We start from the raw sequence: 21,225 nt of genomic DNA on the forward strand, positions 1-21,225 counted from the left end.
ATTAATGTTTTCAACAGTATGGCATTTATTAAGAAATGCTGGCAGTCAAAAGTCTTATGTTCTTCTAATAACTCCTTCAGGCCATCCCACGCAATGACATCATCCTTGCCAAATAAAGCCCAGTATGCAATACCCACACATACAGTACTATCACTTTCCATGAGAACAGTCACTGCTATGAATGTTAGAAAGGGCTGAGATTAAGACAAATATTCTGTATAAGAGATTTTTAACATTGAGCAAAGTAAACTTTGAAAGAATATTATAGGAATAATATCCTTTATCATATAAAGAAATGGTAAATACAAACTATAAAAAATTTCTAAAATACACATCCAATACAAAATAATTCAATAAGAAATAACAAGTAAAATTCTTAAGGAAGGTCAAATCCCTAAAGAATTATATAGAAGTAATAATTTTAAATATGATTTGATAACTATTTAATAATCCACAATGATACTGTTCATGGTGGTTCCACGGGCTAACAAATATCAAGGACAAAAAACATCAACAGTTGCCCATTAAACGAAGATACTGTAATGACTGATAAAAGTTTTGTTACACTTTCAAAACCTTCTCTTTAAATTTACCACATTTGAAAAACACTCTAGGGCCGACTTGGCTGTGTAGAGGTTAAGTTCCCACGCTCTGCTTCGGCACCCTGGGGTTCGTGGGTTCAGATCCTGGGCGTGGACCTACACACCGCTCATTGGGCCATGCTGTGGCAGCATCCCACATACAAAATAGAGGAAGACTGGCACAGATGTTAGCTCAGCGACAATCTTCTTCAAGCAAGAAGAGGAAGACTGGCAATAGATGTTAGCTCAGGGCTAATCTTCCTCACCAAAAAAAACAAAAACAAAAACAAGACACTCTATACTTAGGTATTTCCTTCATGCTTTCAACCACTATGCCATTCCCATGAAAATTTTGTTGAGGGAATGCAATAAAAATTATTTTATTTTAGCTATTAATAAAATTATGTAACCTAGGGAGGTCAAAAATGAGAATATTTTCTAATGCTTTTCATTCTAAAGTCATGTTATTGTTACCTAACTTGCAGGTTTTCTTTTTAAAATTGTTTTTTAATTTTTTTTATCAAAGATAGTAAATTTATGTAATTTTAAATGCCAATTAGTGACTTCCGCTTCCAGGAAGATGGAGCAGATGTACTTTTCCCCATTCCTCCTGCTAAGTACAATCAAAAACTCTGGATATTATATCTAAAACAACACAAGAAGACTCTAAAAGGTTGAAAGACGATGACTAGGGACTTCAGGACCCAAGGAATGGTACAGTAATCAGCTCCCTCGGTCTTCTTTTTGCCCCATGTATCATAGCCTTGGAGCTGACGGCTCCAAGTTGGCAACTCAGAAACACCAATGGGCAGAGATTAAAAAAAAAAAAGCCCAAACAAAAGTCTGTTCTCGCTAGCCAAACGATCAGGGAAGGGGCAACCTAACAAGACAGAAAACTTTTAGACAATAACTGCTCTACTCCAGCCAAACACCTCAGAAAACCTGTGGCTGCACCCCCTACCCACACCAGCAAAGGCTGAGTGGAGAGCCTAAACTTCCTCTCTTGAAGGACTGTAACTTGGCATTTCGGTGGCTCCTCCTCAGTCCTCACTGGTGTGGTATCAAAGAAGGCCAAGTAGGGAGCTGGGACTTTCATTCCTGCCAGAAAGTAATGTGGCCGCCTCCCCACCACGTGGGATCAGGGCAGACCATCCGGGGAGCCTGGACTTCCACCCTTACCCAGCAGTAATGGGCGCCCGCACCCTTCCTGCTGGTGTGATGTCAGAGGAGGACTAGTAGACTTTGACCATTGCCCAGTAGTTGGAGAGGCAGAAAGAAAAAACAAATGGTCTGTTATGAGATTACTGTTCCTTTTCAGAAAGCAAGGGCCTTGAAGGAATCTCTTGATTCCTCAGAGGAAGAAAATAATGGAAAGTGTACAGGGTATGTAGCAAAAACATCAAGGACTGAAAAAATTTCAAAATCTCAACCTGATGCTAATTTTAAGTGTTCTGCATTAGAGTATAAAAATTCAGACCACCATGACTATGGTATCATCACTGAAATAAAAGAAAAAAAGGTTCAAGGCACATTTCAAGAGGAATTGCCATTGAGCCTATTTGACTTTTGACTGAAGGAAATACTTTAACAAGATCCAGTCCCTATAATTCACAACCTCAAAAGCAAAAACAACATAAACTAGAAGGACTAGGGATTCAACGATGAGAATGTTGATAACTGAGTTCTGAAGTAGAGTGTTGGAAATACGCAATTGGAGAAAATCCATTAATGTTTTATTTTGTTTATAATACTATTGGAATTCATACTGAGTGATGACCACTTGATACAACTAGTTCAAGGAATATATATTTTTCTATGAAAGCTATGAATGCAACTATCACAACTTCTTTTCCTTATTTTTACTTTCACATAGCAGCACTTACAAAGATGCCAAAATGTGTTTCATTATGTGGCAGGCCTTAGTTTTAATCAGTTAGAAAATAAAAAGTATAGATTATGATCAAAACAGTCATATTTTTAGATGACACAATGACATCCTCTTATGTTTCTCTACAGTACCTTAAAAGTTAGAACTGTATGAACACTTTGAACAAATTTATTACAATCTCATCACAACAAACTTTAATGGCAGCATATCTGGGCTACTTTGTTGTGGCCTTTACTAGGATTAGAAAATCTGGTCACAATACTATGAAGAATTTCTTTGCAGTGAGGTTTAATTTGCTGTTAATAGATATTTGTTGAAATGAAGATCACCAGATTAAAATAAATGCACTGTCAAATCTTTTTAACATAGTAACACACTATCGGAAAAATAAATTGTTAGAAGCAACTTGTTTCCCCATTTTAAAAAATCTGAATATTAATATATGACTTGTATGTATAAATCTGAAAAAGTAAAATATATAGAAACCTAAGGGTTTTTATATATATTCCTTTTTCATTAGAAGACTAATGCATATTTTTGGGTTATACAGATTGACCAAATGTCTCGACTGCTTGAGAAATTTGTTTGGGGCTGCATGTCTGCTTAAGAAAAAGGCTTTTTGTTGTTGCTGTTATTGTTTTCTTAGCATAAGCCAGAATATTTCTAACCTACACAGTCTGTGTCCTTTGCTCTGTTTACAGCATACCTGTATCTGAAATACCAATACCAGTATCTTGTTACTAGTACAGATGAGGAAGGGAAGAATTCTTAATAAATAGCTAATATTTTTAGCTGCATAGTGTTTGATTTTTGATCTCTAATGAAATGTTTAAGCCTATTTCCAGTTCCATATTTACACTTAATTTCACAATAATTTCTTATTGGGTATGTTATAGCCTCAACAAATACCATAAAATGAAAATATTTAAATCTCAGTTCAGACTATTTTATGCAAAATTTTCTGACAATTTCAATGTAATGAAAGAATTTCAAGTTTGAATTTATAATTTACTACTGTGGGGTTAATTTCTGTCAGTACTTGAGATTGTATCAACAGCCTTCTTTCATAATGGAATCCCTTTTCTGGTTTAGTATTTAATTTGAATACGTATTTGCCTTTTTTACAGTGCTTGGCCTAAATTTATTGTAACTGCATGAAATAAGCATTTGTTTAAAACTTAATACTCTTGTAAAACTCTCTCGCTGAAATGTATGCAGAATTTAAATCATGACAAATGTATTATCATTACCCTATTTATGATTTTAATCAGCTTTCCAGAAATGATTTCTTCATAATGTAATTGTGAAATCAAATTGAGGCTCTTATCAGTAAAAATAACAAAGTGATCCTCAAACAACCTTTTTACTCTGCAATTCAGTTATTCTGTAAAACCAATTAACCCAGGAGTCCTAATGCAGTTTTAAATATCACATCGGTAATCTTGTATATTCTAGCTCACTAATGATACCCAAAGTCTCCTAAGCCCTTACTGGATAGCAATTTGGTCTTACTGTTTATACTTAAATGCTCAAATTTTGCTTCAAAACTTTTATTTTGCAGTAGATGTGTAAAATTGCTAAATACTGATTTTATGTAAATACGTTTTTTATCATTATTTCTCCACATCTTAAAATGTTTCTAGCAACTTTCTGAGATTTTTTTGATTATCTCAAGATATCTTTGACTATCTCCCTCTGACCTCAAATTAGTACTTAATTTTGTGACTATTTACTGACAAGATACCAAAATGTAAGCAATCCACCTATTTTCAGCGCAACTAATTCTAGGTAAACGGCTTTTTATTTTTCATTGCAATATTGGATATTTTCATTTCATTTAAACTATGGTACAGTTGTCCCTTTTTTCTCCTGCTTGGAATAGTGCTCTGTGAACACTGTCTTCCAGCACATTTTAAAGAAGAGAACCAATTCAAAAACAATCAATTACATACTCTGCTTATTAATGAAAGGCTATTTAAAGTGAAAATAAATTTTGTATTAGAAATGGCCAAGTTTTAAAAAAGAAGCAACTATTTTTGCATTCTCATAAAGTAGATCAGCTTGACTATCATCAGCTTTTGAAATGTGAATTCCTACTGCCAGAGTAAAGGTCTCATTTCTTATAATACCACTATGCATTGTATTTCTTCCTGCCCTTCCAACCACCCTTTGCCTACCATCCAGAGGACGTGCTGGGCCCCAGGACCGGCACCTACCAGGGAGCGGTCAAGGTTTGGAGCAGGGTGCTTAATAAACCAAAAAAAAAAAAGTCTCCCTGGAAAAGCTACCAAGGATACTAGAGTGTAAGAAGGCCCACATACCAGGCTTCATCAGTTTGTATATACATCTGCTCAAGAAAAGCAATAATGTATACCGAATGACTCCGAAAAATGCATCTTTTTCACAGTTATGTTTTCCACATATCCTGGGAGAGTGGGATGCTGAAAAATGTATGTAGGATGATAAAATTTCGGTACATATTTCCAAAGCTGGGCCATGAGAAAAATATTAAAGAAATTTAACAAGAGGAATGAAAAATTAAATCAAATTTAGAACTCTAATTTAGCTAAGAGAACTATTCTTATAGCCCAGAGACCTGGGTTCTAGTTTTGTTTTGTTGGTGATATATGCTGGGCTGGGATGACACAAAAGTCACTTAACTGTGAAATGTAAAAATTGTGTAATGAACAAGGATGAGAACTCTGTTCTTTGGAAAAAGGTATTTTATAAATACAAGGCATTATTAATGATAGAAACCTTGCTGCCAAACAAAATTATTTGATAACGTCTCACCTCAAATAATAAAAAATCTAAAGATAACTAAATAAAGAATTTCTCCAGAAGTTTTAAAAAAATCTTCAAAATGATTATCAAAAAATTCAAAGTAAAACTCTTCAAGTACAATTCAGAAGGAAAATAAATCATACATCACGAAAAATGACTTCAACAAAAAACTCTGGGAAAACATGATGCTGATACCGAACCTCTTAATCTCAAATTCCTGTGCCCGATGCACAGCAAGCCAAACACTGAGACATCGGTGCTTGGAGATGAAGAAAGATGTCTTTGAATTGGCCAAAATGAGTAGGTGGGAGCCTGGGTTCACTCAAATCCACCTTCCCAAGAACAGAAAGCAGGGGCGTTTCATAAAGCTAAGAGGCTTGCCAGGAGGAGCTTCGGAGAAACAAAGGGGACACTCCCAATAAGCCTCTAGGCAATCTGACTTCTGGGCTTCAACTTGGGTCAGGTGATCTGTGATCACAACCTCCACCAAGACATTCTTTCTTCTGCAAAACAAGCTCACAACTCCTTGAGACTCGAGCCACCCCACAAGTTAAACAAGAAAACAGCAAATTGATAAGATTCATCTATGCCTGTGGTGGGAAAAAGGTCAAAAGGCAAATATGCTCTTATTCAGTAGCTACAGTAACCCTCAGGTACCCGGCTTCAATACCAATTACCAGCAGTAACCAGCCAGCCATCTTTACCTTCTATATTGGAGGGGACATGTCAGTTTAGAACCATGGCAGTACAGTGTGTCAATTTAATCCTGTTATATATTTTATGACTCCATAATGACATGTAAAACAAGACTGAAAAAAATTAAAAACATTTTATAACAAACTGGAATTGGTTTATTTTAGATTCAAAAAGCATACTTCAAAAAACTATATCTATGCCCAGAACAGTACCTGAGACATGGTACACAATACATTTTTACTAAATCAATCAATAAACAAATGTGGCACTGAAGTAAGCAGGGGAAAGAAAAGGAAGGAGCAAATAAAGGAAATGAACTTTTGCTGGGCACATATAAGCACTGGAACATTTGTAATTGCTCCATATGGCTACAATCTCACTTAATCCAGAGAACCTCCTTATGAGGCAGACATCGCACAGATGAGGACGCCGCCATTTAGGAAGGTTAGGAAACACGCCTACGGGTCACACAAAGCCAGTAAGTGACGAAGTGAAATTCAACCCTAGATTACTCCGACTTCAAAGCCCATGCATAAATACACTTACACAAAACATTATTATACTAGAAATTATTATTTCAAAATGCTAAAAAACACCGGCCCGGTGGCACAGTGGTTAAGCTCACATGTCCCACTTCTGCAGCCCTGGGGTTCGCAGGTTTGGATCCTGGGTGTGGTCCTATACACCGCTCATCAAGCCATGCTGAGGCGGCATCCCACATAGAAGAACTAGAAGCACCTACAACTACGATATACAACTATGTACCGAGGCTTTGCGGAGAAAAAAGGGAAAAAAAAAAAAAAACGAGGAAGATTGGCAACAGAGGTTAGCTCAGGGCCAATCTTCCTCAAAAAAAAAAAAAAAGCTTAAAAACAGTTACATGATTAATAGGCAGCTTCATTATCCTAGTAAAAATGAGAGATTTTTAGAGATACCATTTAATACAAATATTATATACCATCACCAAACTACTTCCTCAGACAGAGACTCTTACTAAATATTATCTTTAAGATCCACAGGGATTATAGGTTATATAACTATGGTATACATGTACCATGCCATGTCACTGGATTTTCCTTCTGATCTTAAAATAGGAAGGCTGAAAAATTATAATGAGAAGAGATAGGGGCTACTTTACTGAGTCATACTCTTGCTCCCTGGCCTACCTTCCAATATCTCCTGGAATTTTTATTCCTTTATTTTCTTGGGGGAAAATTATTATAATTTTTATAAGTATTTAATAAAACTTTTTATAAAATGTTTTCATATTGTGATCAAAGCTTTACCCACCCCACCCCCCAATGGTTCCTAAAAAGTAAAAGGCAGCTTTTTTTTTTTTTTGAGGAAGATCAGCCCTGAGCTAACATCCATGCCAATCCTCCTCTTTTTGCTGAGGAAGACCGGCTCTGAGCTAACATCCATGCCCATCTTCCTCCTTTTTTTCCCCAAAGCCCCAGCAGACAGCTGTATGTCATAGTTGCACATCCTTCCAGTTGCTGCACGTGAGACGCGACCCCAACATGGCCAGAGAAGCGACTCGTCGGTGCGTGCCTGGGATCCGAACCAGGACCGCCAGTAGCGGAGCACGAGCACTTAACCACTAAGCCACGGGGCCGGCCCTAAGGCAGCTTTCCATAGTTTAAAAAAAAAAGTGTGGTGGGGGGAATGTTATAACAGTTTCCACACAGCAGCAAGCAATGTGCTAGGAGTCCCAAATGCAAAGTTGTGACCGTGAAGATTTTAAAATACTGGCACTTCAAATTTGGAGTTTTAGAATTTTGATAAATTCCTTAGTTTGTGAACTGTCAAAACTACTTGATGTTCTGAATTTGACAGAGTTTTATTAATAAATTACCATGAGATTTTCTATATTCCATGGCAGTGCCTATCAAACTTTCGTATGCATCAGATTGACCTGGTGGGCTTGTTAAAACACAGATTGCTAGGACCTATCCCCAGGATGTCTGATACCACACGTCTGGGGTGAGACCCAATAACACGTATTTCTAATAATTTCCCAGGTGATGCTGTTGCTGCTGGTCTAGGGACCACACTTTGAGGACCACTGCTCTATGGTAAGCTATGGTATGCCAAAAGAATTGTGTTCTGGTAAAGCAAGCCTAGGATTTCTAGTCCAAGACAATAATTTGAATGTTTGCAACCAAGAGCAATAGGGTTTTTTTCTTTTTACTTTCTGAGAGAAGCTAAATGACTGGTATTCTGTAATTATCTCTGTGTGTTTCTGTGTTTGCCCACATTTGGAAAATATATTAAGAAGCCTGAACGCTATATTACTAAGAAGTTGCAACTGTGATACAGTTTTATGTGGCAGTAAGGTTTCTTACTCTAGAAAACACATGAAAATAAACAAATTCAAACTTTTAATGCATACTCTAATGATTATAGTAACATACCAAGTTAAGGAAAAACGGAAAGTTATGAGTCATACCAAGAACCCTGGCAAAGTAAACAAATGCCTTTTGGGCAAGGCAGCATAGTGTAACACAGCAAATATACTGTATTCTGCAAAAACCATAACTGCTCACTGAAGCACAGATTATATGAAATAATTCAATACTATTTATTCTGGATAATGATATTATTTTACATTGAATTTAAATAATAGTTGTTAAATAACTTAGTATTATAGTTTAAATACATTTTGCTAGGAAGTCATTAAGCATATGGACTATAAATATTCCTTTGTTTAAAGAAAGAAAATAAATATCTGGTAAAATTGGTCTTGATTAATCTACTAGACACATGAAATTTAACTATATTGAAGAAACTAGCGAAGTTCAATGCAGGAGCCTTCAAAAATACGGGTTCAGTGGCATCAAATAAATGAGATTTATTAAAAATGACCAGTCACAAGTTAGCACTTAAATGTCAATATTTCTAAAACTTTGAATTTTTAATTTGAAATACAGTTTGGTATTTTGGTACATAAAATATGACTATACTGGGGGGCCGGCCCGGTGGCGCAAGCGGTTGGGTGCGCGCGCTCCGCTGCGGCGGCCCGGGGTTCGCTGGTTCGGATCCCGGGCGCGCACCGAGGCACTGCTTGGCAAGCCATGCTGTGGCGGCGTCCCATATAAAGTGGAGGAAGATGGGCACAGATGTTAGCCCAGGGCCGTCTTCCTCAGCAAAAAAAAGAGGAGGATTGGCTGATGTTAGCACAGGGCTGATCTCCTCACAAAAAAAAAAAAAAAAAAAAAAAAAAAAAATGACTATACTGGGTATGAAGGAGAGGAAAAGCTGGTAACTCAGATTAGAACATAAATGAGAATCAACTGAAAAGCTTTAATATCAGAGTAAGAAAAGAATTTGGTGGGGGCCGGCCCCGTGGCTTAGTGGTTAAGTGCGTGCGCTGCACTGCTGGCGGCCCGGGTTCGGATCCCGGGCGCACGCCGCCGCACCGCCTCTCTGGCCATGCTGAGGCCGCGTCCCACATACAGCAACTAGAAGGATGTGCAGCTATGACATACAACTATCTACTGGGGCTTTGGGGGAAAGAAAATAAATAAATAAAATCTTTAAAAAAAAAAAAGAAAAGAATTTGGCCAAATAAGGGTTAAAATTGTCCACATTCATGACTTTGAAAGGCTCCTGCTCCTTCATGTAAATTATCTAAGCTGTCCCTGATGCCATCCTGTCTGGTATCAGTTGTCAAGTGAAATGATATAAAACGAGGCTTCAGGAGACAGGTTGTAATCCTGTATCCTATTGCTCACTAAAAGGAACCAAGGCTGCTTAAGGCTAACAAATGCTTTATTTAGGGGAGGGGAAAACAGGATGGATCTGGAAAATCTTTTTGTTCTTGGAATGCAACTTTCAAGTCTCAGCAGCAATGCTGGGAATGGGGAAAGAGGCTTGCCCAACAGGAAGGCTTCTACACTTGAAGGGTTTAGGTAATGACATGTGAGTATGGCATACAACAAACAAGTAGAGCCACTTGTAAACACCTTGAATCTCTAAGAGATCCTTAGTCCATAAGGATCCTAAAAGGGAAAGAACATGAAGGGTGCTGTGATGAAATCAATACCTCTTATGAAAAATTCTCCTTTTGTGAAAAAGTAAGGAGAAGATAATCAAGGTATAGATTCTATGGAAAATGTCTTTAAGTTCTGTTTGTTATTATCTTATGTTGGAAAATAAAGAAGTGTTTACAAACTGCAAGTACTATGATAAGACAGCACAATTAATAAACCTATGCTGGTCATTGTTGATCTGACCTCAAGAATGTTTAGTTCCTACTGTTACTAAACAATATCTTTAAAAGCAAGATAAACAATTGAGTCAGTAATATTTAGGCTTCTAAAAGCAACTATTAGAAACAAATATACCAACGAGATATATTTAACAGTATAAAAATTTTGGGTAGAAAGCCGCAATCCTTATTATAGAAGTGGGGACAAAATAACACCAGAAGACTGAGCTCTGGACACAGGTTAGGATCTTTACTGCACCTATTCAAATGACACACTAAGGCTTTTTTACCTTTTCAGCATAACTGGCAGGGACCCAGCTGAGCCAAGGCACAGTCCAAAAGGACTTGCTAACATCACATTTAACTCTAGCCATATATATACCCACGATATGCTCAGACCATGAGCATATCATATCCTAGGAACAAGGCAGCTGTTATCATAACTTTCTTCTCTGCCTACTGCACTCCAAAAAGGGTCCTTTCTCTTTTTTTTAATACACTGGTGTTGAGAGTGCTCAATCTTGTCAGCCTATGTGGGATGGGGTTAGAATTTGTTGTTAGTGTCCTCAAGCGGATTCCAACTCCTAGCAACCCTGTATATAAGGCAGAGCGGAATCCTGCCCGGTTTTTTAACACCATCCTCTCACCTTCCGGTACTATTCATATGGTTTTCATGGCCAGTTTTTTTGGAAGTAGGTGGCCAGGTCCTCCTTCCTAGTCCGTCTTGGTCTGGAAGCTCCACTGAAACCTGTCCACCGTGGGTGACCCTGCTGGTATTTGAAACACCAGTGGCACAGCTTTCAGCATCACAGCAACACGCAGCTGCCAAAGTGGGACAACCAACAGAGAGGTGGTATGGTTCCCTGACCTGGAAACAAACCCAGGCCGTGGCACTGAGTGCCAAATCTTAACCACCAGACCACCAGGGCTGGCTGGGGTTAGAATAACTGGGGTCAACTATTACTTAACTCAGAGACCCTCTGGAAAAAAAGAGCAACCTCAACTCCCTGATTAACTTTAGAGCAGAGCTTCTCAAACTGTAATGTTCTCAGAATCACCTGGGGATCTTATTAAAATGCAGATTCTAATTCTAGGATTAGGTCTGAAATTCTGCATTTCTCCTAAGATCCTAGGTGATGCCATGTGGCTGATTCATAGACTATACTTCGAACAGCAAAACTTTAAAGAACCATAGATCATTCCTGAAAATTTCAAAAGATGCTATGCAATAGTAGTATCCTAGGAAAAGCAGGGCATAACAATTTAAAAGAATAACTATGACTGTGAATAGTATTCATCAAGCAAGAAAACAGAAAAACTTGTGTTACTGAAACCAAATACTGACCAAGAACTTTTCAATTCACAGACGCAACAGGCTCGGCAAATCTCAAGTAGGATGAGTACAAAGAAAGTCACATCATCATAATCAAACTGCAGAAAATCAAAGACAAGGAAAAAAAGTCCTTAACAGTGAGAAAAGAAACAAATGTCTTAAATGTATCATGAACAAAACTGAAAGCTGATTTTTCAACAGAAATTACAGAAATCAGAAGACAATGTAATGACACTTTTAAGGGGCTGAAATGGAAAGACAAAAAAACTCTGCCAAGCAAGAACTCTATATCCAGTGAAAAAAATGAAGGCAAAATAATGATTTTCAGACAAAACAAAAATTCTGAAAGAATTCAATGCTAGCAGACCTACTCAGGGTTATGATACATGGAGCAGAGGGTCATTCATTCATTTATTCAAAAATCTACTGAGAGTATACTATGTGGCACACACTACCGTAGATGCCGGGGATACAGACAGACAAGGTTGTTGTTCTAACGAAGCTTATACTATAATGGAATAAACATTCAATAAAGAGAGACATACTATGAAGGAAATAAAGAACAGCACTGAGGAAAGGTGGTTCAGGGCATTTGGACAGGGTTTATCATGAACCTCTCCAAAGAGGTGAGTTTTTAGGGGGACAGGGCTAACATTTATTGATCACTTACTACGAGCTAAGAATTACCCTAAGTGCTTTATATGTACTCACTCATATTTACGCTAAAATCTAAAGGATGAGATACATCCAGTCACAAAAGGATTTAGAGCAAGGGCATTCAACTAATAGAGGATATCAAGCACAAAGGCCATGAAGGGAAAACAAGTTTGATATGTTTGATGAATAGAAAGAAGAAAAGTGTAAGTGGACTAAGATTTAGTGAGCTATGTCCAAGGAAGAATCCACTTACGGCTTAAGGAGTAGGCAGAGTCACAATAAAGCCTTTTAGACCCTGTTAAGGCATTTGAATTTTACACAAAGGGCAGTGGATAACTACTATAGGATTTTGTTTGATTTTACAGGGCAGTGACATCATCTGATTGACCTTTTTAAAATATCAATTTGGCTGCTGTATGGAGAATGCTTTCAAGAGGTAAGAGTAGAAACAAGACTAGTTAGGAGGCTACTGTAGTAGCTCATGGCAACAGATGATGGCGCTTGGGCTAGAGTTTCAGCAGAAGAGACAGAGAGAAGCGGACAGATTTAGGATATGTTGGGATAGATATGATTTGTTAATAGACTGAGGAGAATGAGAGAAATAGAGTAAAGGATGACTCCCAGCTTTTGAGCCTCAGTTACTGCATAGATGGTAGGAATGCTAACTAAGATGAGTTCCTACCTCAATAAATGGATAGTAGTGTCATTTACTACAAGAAGAACAGGTTGTTCATGTTAGTTTTTTCACTCCACCTCTTTGGGGTGGGGTAGTAGGGTCAGCACTACACAGGTTGTTCATGTTAGTTTTTTCACTCCACCTCTTTGGGGCGGGATAGTAGGGTCAGCAAGTTGAGAGTCCTTTCTGCTCAAGGTACATCTGAGATACCTATTTAGACATCTAGTGGAAATATCAAGTAGACAACTAAATACACAAGTCTGGAGCTCAGGCACAAGGTCAAGGCTAAAATTATTTGTTGAATGCATACACCACAGAATCAAAGTTGTCTCTAGTTGAAGCCAGTTTGGGGGAGGGGGCGCAATTTAACTCACACCCCTGCGAAAACACCACCTCTGAGGAGACTTCTCAAAACCCCTAGGCCTCCTAAGTCTTAAGAACTCCAAACCAGTCTGTCCTTCTTACCTTCTAAACGAGGAAAGATAAGAAAGACTGACTTAAGCCAAATATCTAAACAGTGAAGAATCAAGACTAAAACATCCAAATCTTCTTATTCCCAAAGTAACATTGCCCCTACCCACCGCCCCTGCCACCATTCCACCCCATCAAATCCATGGGAGCAGCTCAGCCATTACAAACTATCCCATCTCCCACTTCATATAAACACCAGTTTGTTCTGTACAAGCTCTACAAGGAATCCCACCTCATCTATAGCATTGCTCCAAGAAATTTCTTCAGTCTTTGTCTTCTAATATCCTTTCCTTTTGAACAGGGTACAGCTAGTTATCCTTGGACTCCGCACCTCAGACTGTCTCCCATTTCCCATATTGCCTCAAAAAAGTAGAGCCTACAATGCTTTCAGATACTTAACATTAAATCCCCTTTCTCCCACTTAAAGATCATTAAGAGGCTAACCACTGTCTGAATCTGTAGTCTCCAAGGGAGGGCAGTGTGAGCCTGCTATCGAGAGAATACACAAAACGACCCACCAGAGTATGGAAGAAAAACATTAGAGCTTTCATTTCTATTTATGTTTAATTTCTCCTTTAAAATTTCATATTTTATGTATATTTTATAATATGTATAATTTTAGTACAATTAGTACATGCATATAACATATACATAAATAAACATACATTTGTCATCAAAAATTTTTTACTATAGGGACCACTGGCTGAAACGACAACAGAATATTTTCCATAAGTATTGGGATTTGGGACACTGCAGACACTTGAAAGGACAAGAGGTAGGCAACACTGTCCATCTTTCTTTTCCCCAAATTAATGCAGACTTCAGATCTTAAAAAGAAACTGAGGGTATTCTCAGAATAAAGAAAAAAAGGAAAGAAAAACTGGAGGTACTCCTAGAAAAGAGTCTAATTAATAGATCTTTTCCTCCTCCCCCAACTGAACCAAGAAATGGAAGGTTTGGCTATAGAAAAGGTATACTAATTATAGTCAGTAAAGTAAACTGCCTATCATTTAATGCTTGCTTACCATACATTATGATAATTATATACTTCACTAAAGGCTTACTTGGTTACTTGATTTTAGCATTAAATACAACTTATAGCAGACACATGCCATTTTTTTAGGCTGCCCAGGATCTAAACACTATTCCTGTGTTTGCAGAATCCAACACTTTATGAAACAGAGTTCTTTCCTCAACAGAAGCTGAAAAATGCTGTATAGTATACTTGCTTTCCCAGCCTCTCCTGCAGCTAGGGACACAGGCACATGATCTAGGTTTCCCCAAGCAAACACAACCTCCCCTAACCTTGAATTGACAGCAGAGTGGTAACAATACATCCCAATTTCCAGAGACAGTTCCAGTGCTGGCGTATAGTGTCCATTATCACTGGTGGTGGTGGTGCACGTTGAGGTGTTGTGTCTATCCTCACTGTTAGTGGTGTCTTCAGAGGACAAGTTCTGTCACATGATTTTTGGATATTGTTCCTAGTTACCTATCCTCCCAGTCTGGTTCTCCAGTGCTCCCAGAGATCTTGTGGGCTACTCATAACAAAAGTTGGTTTTTGTTGCTCGTAACCTAAGAAGCCTGACTAACCATACATGCTCAATTTTCACAGTTTTTCATGTAAATTGGTTATCTATCCGTAAACTTAACCACACAGTTCTTCAGTGATGTTACATTTAAAACAAACCGATCTTTCAAGTGTTTACTCTAAAGTGCTCAATTTTGCAAAATGAAGTATGTGTTTTATACTTGAAAATATATAACATTTTCAACTGAATAAAATCTTTGGCTTGCCTAATCAAGGTATCTTTAGGATCTGAAAAATTACTATCTTCCTAAACGCATTTTAGAGCAAAGTAGCAAAGTCTAAGGAAGAATTTCTCAAGTGGTGGTTCTTAGACCACTTGCACCTAGAACCATTAGGCTGCTTGTTAAAAATGCAGCTTAATGGACCCTGCCCCAGATCTCCTGAATCAGATTCTCTAGGTCTGGACCCAGGAATGTACATTTTTTTAAAGTGTCATGGGTGATTTTATACACACTGAAGTTTGAGAACCAACAGGCTACAGTTTGTCACTTGGTAATAGATGGCCAGAAATCACCATGTTACTAAGTTAGAAAAAGCATCAAACAGTTACCAGGCTAAGATTCTCCTTACACAACTGAGATTTGCATAATTATAAAAGTTATAAGTATTCTTTTTTAATTTATTTATTTTTCCCCCCAAAGCCCCAGTAGATAGTTGTACGTCATAGCTGCACATCCTTCTAGTTGCTGTACATGGGACACGACCTCAGCACGGCCGGAGAAGTGGTGCATCGGTGCACGCCCGGGATCTGAACCCGGGCCACCGGCAGCGGAGCGCGTGCACTTAACCGCTAAGCCACGGGGCTTTTTTTTTTTTTTTTTGTGAGGAAGCTCAGCCCTGTGCTAACATCTGCCAATCCTCCTCTTTTTTTGTTGAGGAAGACTGGCCCTGGGCTAGCATCCGTGCCCATCTTCCTCCACTTTATATGGGACGCCGCCACAGCATGGCTTGCCAAGCGGTGTGCCGGTGCGCAGCCGGGATGCGAACCAGCGGACCCCTGGCTGCCGCAGCGGAGCGCATGCACTTAACCGCTTGCACCACCAGGCCGGCCCCTATAAGTATTGAATATACATGGAAAACCTACTTCACTGTAAGGAGTTTAAAATTTGTTTAATTTCTTTTATTAGAAAATCAAGGTCCTATTCTGAAATTTTTTAAAGACCTAAAAATTCTCATTGCCACTGTTTATATTTTGGGAGACTGACTCTTAGGACATGTAATATCATCTCTCTTATCTTCTATGACACCAACTAAAGAGGGTCTGAATGCCTGACTTTTTGACATCAAAAGGAAGCATATTGACTGCTATTATCCTTGAGAATGTTTTGATTGAATTCTACTATATCATTGAAGCCCCAAGGGTCCCCACTAAACCCAGTCATACAGAAGTCAGTTGTCACTATTTCCAAAGCTAAGAAAGTGAATAGGCTCTTCATCATTTCCTGTTTTCTTCATCATTCCCTTCTCATTCACTCACCCATTTCTTCATCATTCCCTTCTCACTCACTCAACCACCCATCCATCCAATAAACACTCAAAGGGCATTTGGCATCATACAAAAATGTGTTGTACAACAAAAAGAGAGTAAAACAGAACCCTCTATGGTAGGTAGAATCCTAAAATGGCCCCCCAAGATTTCCCACCCTAATCCCTTGGACTGTGAATATGAAATATACTGATTATGTTCCTTATGTGGCAGAAGAGGTTTTTCAGATATAATCAATGTTACTAATCAACTGACTTTGAATTAAACAAAAGAGAGATAATCTGGCTAGACCCAAACTCATCACATGAGCCCTCTGGCTGGAAGCAGAAGAGAAAGTCAGAGATTTGAAGCACAAGGATTCAACACACCACTGTTGGCTTGAAGGTGGAGGGGGCCCTGTTGTAAGGAATGCTAGTAGCCTGCAGGACCTCAAAGCAGACTGAAGCTGACAACCAGCAAGGAAATGGGGACCTCAGTTTTATAGCTGCAAGGAACTGATTTCTGCCAAAATCTGAATGATCCTGGAAGCAAATTCTTCCCCAAAGCCTTCAGATAAGAGCCCCGCCTGGCTGACACATTGATTTTGGCCTTGTGAGACCCTGAGTACATAACTCAGCTGAGTCCCGTCTTCTGACCTCTAGAACTGTAAGATAATAAATGGATGTTGTTTTAAGCTGCTAAATCTATAGTAATTTGTTATGCAGCAAGAGAAAACTAATATACTTCCTTCAAGGAGCTCCCAATCTAGCAGGAGAAAAGACAATACTGTTCACTGTGACAGTAGAAAAATCTGCCCAGGGTATTAGGGAAGCAAGAAAAGAAGTGCCTACTTAGGGAAGGGGGTTGGTAGATAGAGCAGAAGGAAAAAGAGAAAGCCACAAAGAAGAGGTGCGGGGACGGCCCCGCGGCGTAGTGGTTAAATTAGCGCGCTCCGCTTCGGTGGCCTGGGGTTTGCAGGTTCGGATCCTGGGTGTGGACCTATGCACCACTCATCAAGCCATGCTGTGGTGGAGTCCCACATATAAAATAGATGAAGACAGGCACAGATGTTAGCTCAGGGCCAATCTTCTTCAGCAAAAAGAGGAGGACTGGCAACAGATCTTAGCTTTTAATCTTCCTCACACACACACAAAAAAGGTGCTATGAATGATACGTGAGTTAAGAATGAATAAGCAAGCCTAAACAAGGAACCACATGGAAAAAAGTAATAAATCATAAATGTACAATTTTTTTTAAAAAGTATAAAGTGAACACCCATATAGGTGATGATCCTAGGTTAAGAAATAGAATATTTCCTCTACTTCAGAAATATACCACCACCCATAAGTCACTGCCCTCTTTCCTAATTATAACATTTTTCCCTCTCTCCTACAGGTAATTATTATCCAGATTTTTATGATAATCGTTTCCTTGCTTTTCTTAATAATCTTAGCACTAACGTATAACTTTGCTTGTTTTTGAACTTTATTTAAATGTATTTGTGCTGCATATATTGCGTCATACTTCATTTGCTCAACATGTTTCCAAGGCTCATCCACGAAACGGCATGCAGTAATAGCTTATTCATTTTTATTGCTGTGAAATCATATAAATAAATATACCACAATTGATTTATCCATTCTATTGATGAACATTTGGGTTGTTTCTATTTCGTCAAACATGAACAATGTTACGAACATTCTTATACATATATCCTGGTGTACATATACACAAGTTTATTTGGGGTATATATCTCAGAGTTTGCAATTTCTGGGTCATAGAGTACGTGTATTTTTCAAAGTTGATGCAGCAACTCACACTTCCATCAGCATTGTATAACTGTCCTGTGCTCCACATTCTCAGCAGTACTTGGTGGTGTCAGCTTTTTGAGAAGTACCTCTGTTTGGTTTTATTTTCCATTCCCTTGATTATTAATGAGGTTGAGCACTCTTGCACATATTTATTGGTTACCTGGAATTCCTCTTTAGTAAAGTACCAGTTCAAGTGTTTTCTCAGTTTTCTGTTGGGTTGTCTTCTTACTTGTTTGTAGAAATTCTATTCATAGTGCTGGATATCGTTTGCTCGTTGTATTTACCGGAAACTTTCCCTTACTCTGTGGTTTATCTTTTCACTCTCCATGACGTGCAGATCATTTTTTTAAACTTATTTTTAATCAAAAAACCTATTACCTAGTTTTTGTAAGAAATAAGTTTAATAAACCAGTTAAAATCCTTGGTTTAAGACTTCCTTCAAATAATAAAAATCTAGAAATTTAGAAGAGCAAGGAAGAAAGTTAGAGGGTTAGGAAATACCTTAAAGTTTTAGGACTAGTTTATGATTCTAAAACTAGTAGCACTGCATTCGATATTGCTGGCTGCTTCAGGAACTCAAAATAATGTTCCTTTGTATGAATTACCATATTTACCATATATATTTTTCCAAGCTTGAGTGGAATAACTGTTTCATAAATGAACTGAAAAAAATAATGAACATGTATATTACTACCTAAAAGTCCTATTTTGAGATAATATTAACCATCCAGCCCCCAAATACAGCCAATGTGAAAGAAACAGACCATAGGAAATCCTTGGCCCCAACACTGCTGCCATTCTTCTAGTCTCAACACTGATTTTGTGGTGATCTATGACTCATCTTCTCACCCCTCCTAAAGGCACCATCCTACTATTTACCCTTCCTATTTAAAAAACAATGCCAGGGGCCGGCCCCGTGGCTTAGCGGTTGAGTGAGCGCGCTCCACTGCTGGCGGCCCGGGTTCGGATCCTGGGCACGCACTGACGCACCGCTTCTCCGGCCATGCTGAGGCTGCGTCCCACATACAGCAACTGGAAGGATGTGCAACTATGACATACAACTATCTACTGGGGCTTTGGGGGGAAAAAAAAGGAGGAGGATTGGCAATAGATGTTAGCTCAGAGCCGGTCTTCCTCAGCAAAAAGAGGAGGATTAGCATGGATGTTAGCTCAGGGCTGATCTTCCTCACAAAAAAATAAAAACAAAAAAACAATGCCAGTACAGTTGAGTCTAGATTTTTCCCCTGGAACATAAATTTACATCTTATTTCAGATGTCTTGATACTTAACAGTCATGATCTCCCCCATGGTCTCTGACTTTCTTTATAAAGCGTGTGTGTGTGTGTGTGTGTGTGTGTGTGTGTTGCAGGGGGGAAGGACATAATTAACAGGTCTTTTTACCTCATAAGTCTTTCCTACTGTGTCAGTACAATGTAAGAATTGTGCTATTCCTCAGGCAGAAGAGAAAGGAAGAAGCATGTGGATGGACATATATTGGAGCTACAGGATCTCTCATTTTGAAGGGGAGGTAAAGTTATAAGAGAGAGAGTTGTTTCCTGAGATGTGTTCTTAGCATTCCACATTTCAATTCAATAGGCATATTTCCATAGAAACTTTGTTACAAAGAGTAGTATTATATACAATATTATATCCATACTTCTGAAACTGGGATATGCATGGGGGAGGTGGATTACAGAAAAACAGCAGAATAAACATTATAGAAACTTATTTGGTTGGGTTTCCCCTAATGGCTGGTAATCTGAAACCACAGATTTGTATTAAAACAAGCATGAAAATATATAGTAGAATTCTTAAAAAAATTCCAAGCCTTCAAATTTGTTCAAGTTCCCTACTAAGGCAATTTAAAGCTGTGCACCCAGACCTCTGATGTTAGACGGACTTCAATAAAAATTCATGTCATTAACACATATACACACTATTTAGAGAAAGAGACGCGGGAGATCACAGTTGTTAAGTATAAAGAGGTATGAAATGTGAGTTAAGCTGACTTTCATGTTTAGGAAAAAAATACGTTTTCATGCATGGCTTATAAACCTAGCTAGGCTACATAAAATATTTAACACTGTCTCTATGAGGAACTGCTTTGGAAATTTTGTTTGTAAATTAAGTTTATTTAAGTTTCTAAAACTGCACATAATTTGTTAGAACAATTCCACTTCTAAGAATTTACCCAAAGGAAATAATAAGAGATGTGAGCAAAGAATTATATAAAAGGATGTTCATAGTGTTATAATAAAAATTAGAAATAGTCTAAATGGCCAATAAAAGGGATCTGGTTGAGGGCAAAAACGTGATTAAATACTCTGCAGCCATTAAAATTCTAAGCAAATATTAACAGACATGACACAACATTTCTAATGCACTATAAGATGGAAAAAAGCAACTACAAAAAGCTGATGTTTTTCAATATATAGGTACACGCATTAAAAAAAACCTGGAAGAATATGTCAAAATGTTCACAGTGGTTTATCTATGCAGTAGTATTATTCCTTTTTTTCCTTTCTCTCCATTGTGTATTTGTTTTTCCAAATTTTCTACAGTTAATATGTATTACTCTTATAATTACAAAATAATTCAAATTAAATATACAGGAGTTTATATACACAAAGAGTTTCTGATTCTTTGTCATCAACTGGTTCTATGAGAACAAGTAGAAATAGAAAAAATAAATCTTTTCCCTGAATTTATATACTTTCTCCTGTTGCAGAAAAAATTACATTCCTCATGAGGCACTGAATACAGAACAAAGAGATAACATCTCTCACTTAGCGTTTTGATGGTGGGTGCAAAGTAAAGACAACTCCTGCACTGCTGGTATAAATCTAAGCTGACCACTCCTTCTGGAAGGGCAATTTTACAATCTGTATTTTAAAAAACCCAAATTGTGCATACCTTTTAATCAATCAATTATATTTCTAGGAATTTATCCTAAGGAAATAATTGGACAACTCTGCAAAGACATACATTCTAGGCTATTCTCAGCAATATCATATGTAATAGTGAAAGTTGAAAACAATCCCAATGTGCATCAAGAAGGTAAA

The 21,225-nt window shown here is 38.0% G+C and overlaps 1 protein-coding gene across 12 annotated transcripts in view; it reads right to left on the minus strand.

Annotated features, from left to right (window-relative positions):
• LRCH3 (leucine rich repeats and calponin homology domain containing 3) overlaps nucleotides 1–21,225 on the minus strand; it is a 104,215-nt gene that overhangs the window by 75,893 nt on the left and 7,097 nt on the right. The window lies entirely within an intron of this gene.

Source organism: Ceratotherium simum, chromosome 15 (genome assembly GCF_057802395.1).
Source record: "Ceratotherium simum simum isolate JZ-2026a chromosome 15, ASM5780239v1, whole genome shotgun sequence".
In the NCBI taxonomy this organism is placed as follows: domain Eukaryota; kingdom Metazoa; phylum Chordata; class Mammalia; order Perissodactyla; family Rhinocerotidae; genus Ceratotherium; species Ceratotherium simum.